General features: G+C 40.2%; 1 protein-coding gene across 1 annotated transcript in view; it reads right to left on the bottom strand.

Moving 5' to 3' along the window:
• MGAT4C (MGAT4 family member C) overlaps positions 1–12,368 on the bottom strand; it is a 318,570-nt gene that overhangs the window by 226,997 nt on the left and 79,205 nt on the right. The window lies entirely within an intron of this gene.

Raw genomic sequence — 12,368 nt, 5'->3', positions numbered from 1 at the left:
GATTGACTGACAGCAACTTTGTGCTGAATGCAATGTTGACTTAGGAACTCTTGGAACTCCTGTGAATCAAACACTGGTAATTGATTAGTATACAAACATTCAATTTTGCCATCATGCATGAAATCTATCTTAGCACAAAATTCAGTGAACTTGGCCAAGACTTGCTGCGGACTTTTCATAGTATAAATCCAAGAAAATTTAGAGAAATGATCAGACAGCAATAAATAACAGGTAGCTCCGCCTCTAGATTGTGGCAAAAGTCCTATTACATCAGCAGAAACCTGCTGGAAACATCTTGTGACCTTTTCTCTGCGTGGCTGTTTGGTAGTCTCCTTGGACTTCGCAGCACCTGCAAAATAAGAGTCAACAACATCATAACAACAGTCAGTAGATTCAAAAGACAGTAAAAACAGTCCATCTTTGTTCTTCTGAGCTGTAAGGATAACTTCTCCATCCTTATAAATTGTGCACAGTCCTTTGCGCAGCCTGAGCTCGCAGTCCTTCTCGGTAAGCTGCGGTACACCTAGCAGATTGTAGGCAATTTCTGGGACATATAGAACGTTGCTTATAGATAGCTGGAGACTCTGAAGATAAACAGTTCCAACTCCAGTCGATTTCAGGTGTGTTCCACTCACCTGCGACACGGTGGAGTCCAGCCTCTTAAAAGTCTTAAATAAACGCTTGTTAGCGGTCATGTGGTGGCTGGCAGCTGAATCAATAACAAAAGCCAGGTCAATGTCAATGTCATCCTGCTCCTGCACGCCTTGTGTAAGCAATGCAACTGTGCGCCCTTTGTAGACTTTGGCTTGCGCCTTGCCTGTAGATCCACCTGCTTGTTGGGTAGATCCTTTCTTGGGCTTTCTGCAGGTCTGGAAACTGTGTCCTCTCATTCCACAGTTTGTGCAGCGTATGACTTTAAGAGCTTGCACATGCTCTATTGGACCACTAGGAGGGGTAGAGGACGCTTCACTCCCCCTTCCATTAACCTCATTTTGAGCAGCACAACGATCTTGCTCATTTAGCAAAGTTGAGAAGACTCTGGCAACGGTTAAGTTTTGAGCATCCAGGGCACCTAGCTGTGACGCAATAGCACTATAACCGGCATGGAGGCTATTCAAAACCATGAAACAAAACACATCTTCGTTTAATTGCACGTTGCGTTGTGCGAGTTCACTTCTTAATTCTTTCATATGGTTAAGATGCGAACTCAAATTGTCTCCCTCCTTTAGCCTTAGGTTGGTGAGACATTGGAAATGCAGCATGGAACTCCCTGCCGCAATCCTCAAATGTTCATTTTGCAAAACAACCCAATAATCATTTGCGTGATGCAAATCCCTGATGTGAATTAACTGGGATTGGTCAAGATGCAAAACAATGGTCGCCTTCGCCTGATTGTCCCTGTTCAGCCATCGAGGGCCTGGGAAAGGTGGAGGGGCATTAGTGACCACATCAAGCAAATTCTGCCTGGTAAGCACAGCTTCCATTTTAATACGCCATGTCTGATAATTTTCATCAGTGAGAAGTGGACAAAGGGAGCTGCTGCTCTGCTTGCTATCCTTTGCCATAGTGGCGAAAAAGCAGGCTTTTTTACTCTCTGACTTCAGAAAGCAATTTAAGCAAACAAACCTAGCCTTTTGAGGTTTATTGCCTCGTAAATCAGTCCGGTACTACTCACAGCCAATTAACGCGTCTTCTCACAGTGGGAAACGGCCGTCTTCAGCACGAAAAAATTCCCCCGGAATGAAGCACGCAGTTTGAGGCTGCTTTCTTTGCCGGCAGATAAACATCAGGCAGAAGTCATCAAAGGTCCGATGTTCGGAAACCATCCAACTGCTACCAATGTTATTTAAACTTCCCGCGGGGGCAAGTTGAGAGACTGACCCCAAGACGGACGAAGCTTCCATGCCCTCTGGCTCCTAGAGTCCAGGGGCACAATTGTAATATGCGGTTGTTCCCAGCTTGAAAACGACACACATACAAGCCATTTGGCTAAGATCTACTTTATTGTAGATAAAGAGCAGAGTATGCCTCTGCGCAGCAGCTCATTATTTCAGAGCTGTGTCTTAAAGCATCTTGCACCTCCTGATGCAAAACAGAAAGTAAGGAGTACAATAGTAAAATACAATGACATCACATGTGTGGGAGCTGGTATGCCCAGTGTAATTCCCACAGAGAGGAAACATGACTCTTGAGTCTTGTGACCTTGCTGCAGCGTTCGCAGCTCGTCATGCCATAATATCACAACATCCTATCCCCACAAAACCAATATTTCCTTTACAAAGCAAATCTAACTTAGTAGAACTTAGTACATTAAACATCATATCAAATAAGAACATTCACAGGAAACATCCGCTGAAGCCAGCTAAAATATAACAAATACATCTAAAAGCCCATTAGAAAAGGAAAGAATCCAGGAATTGCGCAAAAAACACCCATTAAGGCAACTGGGCTTAGAGAGAGTTCCAGAGTTGAAGTACTACCACACATACAAAAAGTGTGTGCTACGACTATTTCTTTCCTGTCCAAATCAGGGTATTTGCCAAATGTATGAGCTTGTCTTAAGCCACACTGTTAATTAATGAGTCACAACTGGCACTCTCAAACGCCCCAGAGATGCCAATAAATATATTGCTATTGTTATCTGAATTTCACATCACCTCCTGAGTGTTTTGGACACCCTGGACATCAGAAATTGCCTTATACCAGGTCAGAAATATAAAATGGAAGTCAGCCTTAATTACTGAGTCCCAACTAGCATTCTCAAATCTCTGGAGATGCAAATAAACTCTATAAATATGGCATATGTGGTTTAAAGTTTCCTTCATTATACTTCTGTAAAGTCGTTGCCACTTTCTATTGCCTCTCTTGCAACCTGATCCAATGAGTCTGACATTATTTAAACTGGATTTTTTTTAGACATATACTGTATGCAAGACACACCCTAAGCCTTTTAATAAGCAAAAAATTGGGTTGTTTCAGTATTGTTAGATATAAGATCTGGAAGGGGGGAAATACTTTCCTTATACTGCTGCACCTAAACCTCATTGGACTCCCCAAACCACAATCCTAATCTAGTTGGATTTTAAGTGACACTGAAATTCAGTGGAATTTACTGCCATGGAAATGTTTTTCAAACAGCCTTTTCTATTTTTCTCCACCCCCAATTCTCCATCAATATAATACCTAGAAATTCAAACCTTGTTTCACAGAGACACCCTCATCAAGGGCATATATTGTATTCTCAGAAGTTTGAAGTTCTTTTTTCTGAGCATTTAAGTAGGCAGAAAGAAATATTTCTCTGAGATGAATAAGTGAACAGGGAGCCAACCCAGAAAATAATGAATTATCAACCATATAGATTTGTCACTGCAGTAAGGAATAATGGATGCTGCATGCACAATTACAAGTATGTATGAGAGACTGAAAAACCAGCCTGCTTCTTGTTAATTTCATATTTGCAGATTTATTAGGGAGGTAAAGATTTATTCAAGTAAATCCTTCTAATGACAGCAGACACTAGACATAAAAAAATACAGTCGGGAGATAGTAACCATGACAGACACAAAGAGAAACTAGAACAAAGCTTTGTGCAAGAGGAACAGAAGTAGAGAGGGGAGGAATACACACACACACACACACACACACACACACACACTGCGTTGTGCTATACATCATACAAAAAATGAACAAATGCCTTTCCTTTAGGAAAGCTCAATTTACATGTTGAAAAACAAATTCTTCCTGCATCATTAAACCTTAGCAAAGTGGATGCATAGTTTGGGACAAATTCTGTTTACTCCATTTCACACACAATTCCACCTCTCTCTCCCTCTCTCTCTCTCCCTCTCTCTCTCTCTCTCTCTCCTCCGCCCCAAGCCATTGAGGCAGACTTTCTTAATGGTTGTTTGAAACAATCCTGGGATAGATGAAAAGGTTGAATGGTTACAGTATAAGCACTTGAGAGTTTAACTGATTTCAGTAGGAAAGATTCAAGCACTTGCTGAAGTCTCTTGGGACTTAATGACTGCCTCACTTTGATTGAATTATGCCCAACATTACAATACAGCATCTTTCCCTGTTTGCGACTGAAGACTGCATAGGAGCTACTGCCGACTCGCTGCAGGAATGCTACTGAGTACCTGACGTCCTGAACAAAGATGGGTTGCAGAACATGGGAAGCAGCCAATAATGAGAAGCAGGGAGTGTTAATACTGTATCAAACTGTGAAATACTTACCGGTAACTTTGGGAGCTAGAGGAGAGATAAAGGTCACATCTACACCAGTTTACCTCTCACAGAGTCACAATTCTCTAAACCTTTAACACATTACAGTTTTCAGGATTCCTTGGGAGAAGTCATGTGCTTTAAATGTATTGTGTGGGTGGTGTTTAAACCAGAGTTCCTGTAAACTTGAATGTTGTCCCAACACTGATACTGAAGGGTACTATACCACAGCCGGGCAATGCACTTATACGGTTGTGTTTCACTGCAGAATATCAGCTCTCAATCCCCCTATTTCTAAGGGGTCCACTCTGATGAAGTTAGTAGGTTTCCTGTTACTTCTGAGGATGCAGCAGTAAAATGAAGGCAGGAAGCTGAAAGGCTGAGTACCTGGGGAAGAATCGTGGGAGTGAGGTGGAAGGTGGCACAGGTCTAGAGATATTTTGAGTTTCCTAAAGCTCACTTCAATTTCACTCAGGAAATAACTGGGTTTTTCAGGGGGGCGGAATAGGAGATATTAGAGGGGCACTTGTAGCCCCTCAAATGCATTCATAGCCTATGCTGATACACTTATTAAAAGGGGGTAGAAATGAAAGTGTGTTTTGGGGCTGGGAGTTACTCTTCTGTGGGTGGAAAATGGCAATTTTGGTCAAATTTTTATCTGAGCTGGATAAGTGTTTGAGGGTTTCAAACACTCACCTTTGAAGCTACAAAGTTCATTTCCAAGCTGGGATTGGATGAACGTCAATGGGATCTCTGCATGGAAATAACACCCTGAGTTCACCCCTAATTGCCTACCTGCCTGCCAAGTTTTGTAACTGGAAGTGCTCAAGAGCCTTATCCTGGCACTGGGTAAGAAATATTTGCCTAAGTGACTGTTTTGCAAGTTGGTCCAAGGAGAGGGTTTTTTGCTTGATGTCTCAGGGCTCCTCTTCTAATGCAAAAGTGCCTGAGTCTAGGTCCTGAGTTCCATGGCATATTCACCTGAACACAGCAATAATAATAATAATAATAATAATAATAATAATAATAATAATAATAAGGCATGCCCAATGGAAGTCAAGGACCAGACCAGACTTGAACTCTGATGACAGAGGATGGGGAAGACTGTGGGGTAGCAGTCATGTGTGGAGATAGCCCCAGAAATGACTGCCTTGTTGGAGACTCCCGCAGGAAGGAGACCCCAAGAGCTTACCTCCTCATCATTTGCTGACCCTGCACCTTGGAAACCTCCTTGGTGTAGGAAGGCACTATGCTGTTACAATCCAACAGGCAGAAAGAGTAGGAGGCTTCCAAGCCCCATAAGGGGCAACAGCTTCTGTCACAGGGATTGGAACTGGAATAATCCTTTAGTTACAGAACAATTAAAAGCCAGCTGTTGCTATTGCAATTTCTAGCTTGCTGCTCTGAGTGCCCTGGCTTGTACCCAAATCTGACCCCTTCCTTGACTTTCATATGTGCCATCTAGCTACACAGAGGGGTGATCATTTGTTGACTCCAACCACAGAAAGAGTTGAAAGGGGATATGGAGAAAGTGCATATGAAACAAACTCCCTAATTCTCTTTGATTTAGATATGTTTGTCGGTGTGATGCCTTTAAAGAGCATTCTGCACCATGTCCAAAGCTTGCAAAGTGCTTCAGGTGTGAGCTGTCCTTTCATAAGCCCACATCACGTCCAAAGTAGCTAGCCTCCATATTTGTGAAAGAGACTTTTGAATAATGAGATTTTCCTGTGTTGGAGGATAAATCATTTGTTGTGAGTCAACCCTGAGTATAAGAAAAATATTCCTATTTGTCTAAAGAAAAAATAAGCATTGTACCTCTCTCACCCCAAAATGTGCATGACTCACTTGAGAGCGCTAGATTTCCTACTGATACTGACCTTGAAATGCATCAACTCTCATTTCACCAGGCTCTAGCTATTTCAGCTCTCAAATAAAATACAAAATGTATTAACTAGATCACTTTAATGCTGCCTTAGTAAAGTTGTAACCTCTGTGATCCCCATTTTAGAAGAGAATGTATTCTACTTGCTCTTGAATGTACATGGTTAAAACACTTATATCCCAACTATTTCTATGCTATTGAACTGCTAGATTACTTGCTGTGTTAGGAAAACAGCTTACTTTGTTAAGTCTGACATGCTTTGAGTATGAATGAAAACATTCTACAGGGCAATACTCTTTATGTCATTCTTGCATAAGGCAATCCATCTTATGCTTTCTTAGGCTAAGCAAAGAAAAAATGTATCAGGAAAGTTGTCTCCCAAGAAGGGCTTTCATTTCATACCTGCTATCAAATGTGTTTACAATGCTACAACAATTCATTTTCTCAGTATTCTTCTTCCTTTTAAATCAATGCTGGGAGACCTGTGGTCATCAGGATGTTGTTGGATTCCACAACTGCAACCAGCATGGCAAATGGCTAGGGATAGTGGGAGTTGGAGTCCAACAATATCTGGAGAAGTACAGGTTTCTCATTCCTATTCTGGTAGTTCCAAATTACTAAGGCTACAATCCTGTACCCACAATAACTGGGATCAACCTCAACCAAACTCAATGAGACTTACCTCTGAGCAGAAATGCAAGGGATAATGCTTTAAAGTAGTTCTAAATTACTCCGTTCCTTGTTTTTGATCAACACTTAACTTCTCTTCCTGTGAAGTTAACCCATGAATCCGGACTGTAGAGTCTGCAGTGTTCTTTCGATAGTTATATATGCAAGACAGGACTGTCTCATGCCAAAGTTATGAAGAATTTGTTATTGTATCTCACATCTGTATAAATGTATTTCTTTATTAAGTTTATATTCCCCCTTTCTTCCAAGGAGCTTAGGGTGGCTTCTTCCTCTCTTTATTTTCTCCTCACGACAACCCTGTGAGGCAGTGTAGGCTGACAGATATTTATTGGCCCAAGGTTCAACACTCCAACCATTTCAACACACTTAATTAAATTGCCCACTTACATAAGAAAATGGCACTAGAAGGATTTAGATAAGTACATAATTTAAAGATAGGAAACTGACCTGTGCAAAAAAAAAGCTTAAATTCTGAGTTTCTAAAATAATTTGATGCAATCCAGCCAAAAGATAAATATTTTTGAGTCCCGTTAATTTCAGTTAGAGTCTCCTGTTGAAATATATCAAAGTTCTAAGTCCTTTATTATAACAGGGTTGATTTTTACACCAGAACTCTGCAACACTAGAATTCATGGACATACGATGAAGCTGATTGATGGAAGATTCAGGACAGACAAAAGAAAGTTATTCTTTGCATAGTGTATAGTTAAACTATGGATTCTGCTCCCACAAGAGGTACCCCACAACTTGGATTGCATATCAGCTTACTGTGCAGATGGTGGGTAATAGGTTGTTAAAATATCTGTGGGATAAAACTTATATTTTAGAACATTCTTTTGGGTCTCATAAGTCAACTTTCCCTGCCTCCATAGACCAACATGTTTTTAAAAAGGCTTAATATATTCATTGAATCCTAATGTTACAGTGAAGACAACAGACTTTGTGGGAGGAAAATCTTAATGATTTAAGAAACCAGACTGAATTCTGCAGAGAGATGAATTCTACATCACTCCCAGTTGGTGCGTAAGTAGTTCCCCTGTTTATTTTTTGTCAATGGCATTTTTAAAAAAAGTTTGTGGTGACATGGTTATTAAATAAACACATGCCTCTCTCCTCCTGTAGGAATTGGTTGTGTTACCATTTAAAATCCAATGCACAGAACCTTTAATCCTTCATGTATCACTTTGTGTAAGAGTCTACATGTCAACAAGATTTATCTCTTAATACACACTTAGACAATAGGTGTCTTTTGATTAATCTTGCGGCTAATTGCGTACTGAATGTACAGCTGCAAATTCCATCCAATTATTTTCTCAAGGATAATGACTAAATATACAGTACTTACAGATAACTGCACCTTTTAAATAATACCTCAGCTTAAGCTCATAAATAATAGTTTACTCTGGTAATGGCATTGAAATCTATGGTGCTGGTATACTGATCCTCTTAGTCAACAGAGAATTCTGTGCCGACTGCTACACATAGTGTTCTCTTCCACTGAACACACAATTGCTTCACTGATTGACAGTACTTGTCATCTGTTGGGACACAGGGGGTGGAATGCTTAGCTTTCATCCATTCAAACAGGTGATGAGCAAAGCTACAACATCAGTCATCTGCTTGGGCAGTGTACACATGATGCAAGAGCACACCCTTACTGACACGTGATGAGAGCTTTTTCTCCTGTACACCTTTCTGCATGCACAAAGGAAAATCAAGAAGGAGAAGACATGTGCAGAAATGTGACCCATCGTAATTTACTGTTCAGAAAAGCTAGCCTTTAAAACCTCATATGAAGGATAAGAACTTAAGAACAGTTCAAATGGTCCATGTGATCAAGCATCCTACTTCCCACCGTCAAAGTCTACAAGCAGGACAGGAAGGCAATAGCTATCTCCTGATTATATACTCTCCAGCAACGGGTACTTTAACCCATTTTACATCTGATGAAATTGTTTTGTAGTATTTGGAATTTGTATGGATGATTTTACCATTTCAGAGTTTGTTAAATTGATTTTAATCAATTTTAGAGCTTGCGCTTCTGTGTTTTATTTTGTTTAATATGTAAACCACTCCAGTGGCTTTAAGTTATGAAGAGGTCTACACATTTGTTTATTATTCTTATGATTATGAAGAAGATCCTGAAGAAATATCCTACCCCCAATAACAAAAATAAATTGCTGAGAAATCTTATCAAATTCTTTTTTAAGAAGCTGGTTTTCACTTTTAAAGCCCTATGTGGCCTAGGACCCTCGTACCTATGGGACCACCTCTCCTGGTATGCCCCGCGGAGGACCTTAAGGTTTGGCGACCCCTGGCCTAGGACCTCCATATGCATTGCCCAGACTTGTCCCCCAGAGAGGACTCTACACAGCTTGACTTCATACCCAAAAATGCAATTCATTGTCTCTTGAGACAGATGGATGCCAACAGCAGCAATCTGAGCTCAAGTTATAACCTTAAGCAAAGCAATGAGAAACTCTTGAGAGGAAAAAATGAAGAACCCGGTGGATTATGTACCTATCAGACCTTTGTTACAAATATACATTCCCAGGAAATGAGTTTGCCATACAGCAGCATTCAAGCTATCAAAACATCAACAGAAGAGAGAGTGAATGAAATATTCAATGGCTTTCCTCAATAAGAAAGGTAATAAAGAAAGCTATTGCTGGCAGCCACCCATTTGAAAAGGTAATATGGCTGTTTGCAAGCTGAGCAGTGCTTTTTTCTCCCTTCATTGAGCAAAGTTCCCTGCCGTTGAGTAACTGAACTTAATTTCTCAACGTCAACACCTCTGCTAATCCCACACCTGCTTTCAAAGCCAGCTCTGTTTAGCTTTACGTGGAATGAGCTGAATGTTTTACTTTCAAAGCAAAAGGTGAAACAGGAAGATTTCTCTCATGCTTCTCTACCTCAAAAGGGAAAATTACAAAATGACTATTCTGCTACTTATTTAAGTGGGAAATTGGCCTTTTATGTACATCAATCCAACTTGTATACAATAGGTAAAGCAGGAGAGCATGGTATGCTTTCAAACTGTTTTACCTTTACCTTTGCTCTATACACATGTTCCAAGACTTTTTTTAAAAAAAAAATACACTCACTGATCCTCTTGACTCCTGCAATCTTCTGTTTGATCTCTGCCTACTAGTAATTTTGCCTCAGCAAATCTGTTAAACTTGGTCATTTAAGTGATCTCAATGAGATGCTGACTATTCCCCACCTTTATTTTATTTATGTCCTTATTACGATTGTATCCAGTGCTGGCTTTGCCTTTTCAGAAACCGCTTTCACTCATAAAACTTGGGGCTCAATTTGTTGCTGCCATACTGCCTCACTTAAACCCTTTGTCTTCTCAGCCATTCCTGAGAATCACTGGCTAAAATGTGGTGCCTCATGGTTACACCCAATTTATGCTAAAAGAACCCTATTGCATTAAGCAAATTCAACACTAGAAATATCAGCATCTCCATGACGAGGCACCCTTAACAAACAACAGTTCCTAGAATTACCGGTATTTGGGAGAAGCCATGACTGTTTCAAGTGGTATTGTGCTTTAAATGTATGGTGTGAATTTGGCGTTAGAGAGTTAATGATTGAGGCAATATATGAACCAGGAACTTCCTGATGCATAGCTCTGTTCTATGATACACTATCTCATAACAACAATGCACCAATTTAGGCAAAACTATGTAGTGCAATGGTCTCTAGACACAAAGATTATTCTTCAAACATCTTTATCCATCACAGAGTATCTTGGGATAGGCAGTCGATATACCCCAAGAACCACTTTTCCCCACATAAACTAAGCCCATTCTGTTGGCAAACACTCTTGGGGAGACGGCGACCCCCCAGGACCTCTGAGCATCTCCTGGTAGGCACGTCTCTGGGATGGCATGTCCCTTCACTTCAGAGTGCCTCTCTGCGACACTTCTCATAAGAAAAGTGCACATAAGTCTTCTAGCATTACACAGCATGAAGAAGGAAACATCCGTAGATCTAAACTATGTTTTATTTACATTCTATACAGACAATCCATAATCATGTCTGTGTTCTCCAAGCTCTGGCAGAACAGCCATAGCATACTGCAAAAGTGAAAGTACAGTACAATAACACGCTCAGGTGGAAGGGATAAGACAGTCTTCTGTTCCCACACTCTTCTCATACATCTCATGTGATTTATACTAATCACACTAGCCAGCATCGGCTACATAAAATCCCAATACATTCATCACCTGAGGCCCTTCTCTGCAAGCCCCCATGGAAGGAGTTTCAGAGGGTGATGGATATCAGGCCTTTTCAATGGTGGCTCCCCACTTAATGGAATTATCTCCTCAAGGAGGCACATCTGGAATCATCACTCTCTTCATTTAGGTGCCAGGCAAAAACATGTCTTTTTTTACTGAGGCTTTGAGCATTTAATTTGAAGAGCTTTAGGTATTTGTGGTCTCTTTTCAGTGGGTGGACTGTGTTAGATGCATTTATTTATTCATTCATTCATTCATTCATTTTGTTTGGGTTTTATACTGGTTTTAATCTTTGTAGTTTTTTGTAAGTTGCTTTGGGTTACATTTTGTTAGAAAAAAAGACTAATAACTGCAATAAACAATCATAGTCAAGGTTGGGGATTATCTATAAAAAGGTTCAATTTGGTTCCAGACCTTGTCTGCTTGGAGCTGTTCAAGGTCCCACACTGTTGCTCTGGTCTGACACTACCTGCTCTTCTGATTGAGTGGTTGATTTAGAGTTGCTGCTGTCTTGCACCTCTCTCCCATATTGGAAAGTCAAACTCATGATCCACCCAGAAGAAATGGATTAGATTAGGAATTAGGAACCTGTGGGCCTGCAAGATGTTCTTGGACTTCAGTTTCAATCATCTCTGCTCAACTGGCCATGCCATTTGGAGTCAATGGGCATCTCAGACAACATCGGGAGGGTATCAGATTCTATATCTCTGGATTAATTGATCCAGAATGTGTAATATGATGATGCATCAAGATCCCACCACGAACATGGTAACAACATGAAAGGCACATTACAAAAGCTCTAACTATAGCGTGAGCAGCACAATAAGTTTAGGGTTAGTGGAATGTTCAGTGTAAAATGTTCATCTTAAGGAAATGGATTCTAAATCCAAATTAATTTTAGTTTATCGTAACAAATTCTTTCCAGATTCGCACCTGAAGCAGATGGAAGGCGACTGCATCAGTAAATCAGTCCCTTCAAATTACTGTGGTTTATGAAGCTCATCTGCATTTTAATCAGACATAAAGGGTTTATTCTTGGAAAACCTCAAGAATGCCAGTTTTTGCCACCTGGAAATACATGGGAGAATTCATAGTAAATCAAATAAAATATGTTGCACATTTTAATTTTGCATGTATTTCTCTCTTGAGACTGCAGTGTTATAGTTACAGGTATCAATATTTTTTTTACTAGCAATGATATATTAGAACTCAGATAAAAAGCTGATTTCCTGCCACAAGCCCATTTAATTGGAGATTTAGGACTTTTTTCAAAAGTGTTACAAAAGTGCAATAATTTTTAAAAATGCAAATGTAGTTGTGAC

The sequence above is a fragment of the Lacerta agilis genome, chromosome 10, assembly GCF_009819535.1.
Source record: "Lacerta agilis isolate rLacAgi1 chromosome 10, rLacAgi1.pri, whole genome shotgun sequence".
Classification (NCBI taxonomy): domain Eukaryota; kingdom Metazoa; phylum Chordata; class Lepidosauria; order Squamata; family Lacertidae; genus Lacerta; species Lacerta agilis.
Note: the sequence above shows the minus strand (reverse complement) of the source record. Positions and strands in the feature narration are given on the sequence as shown.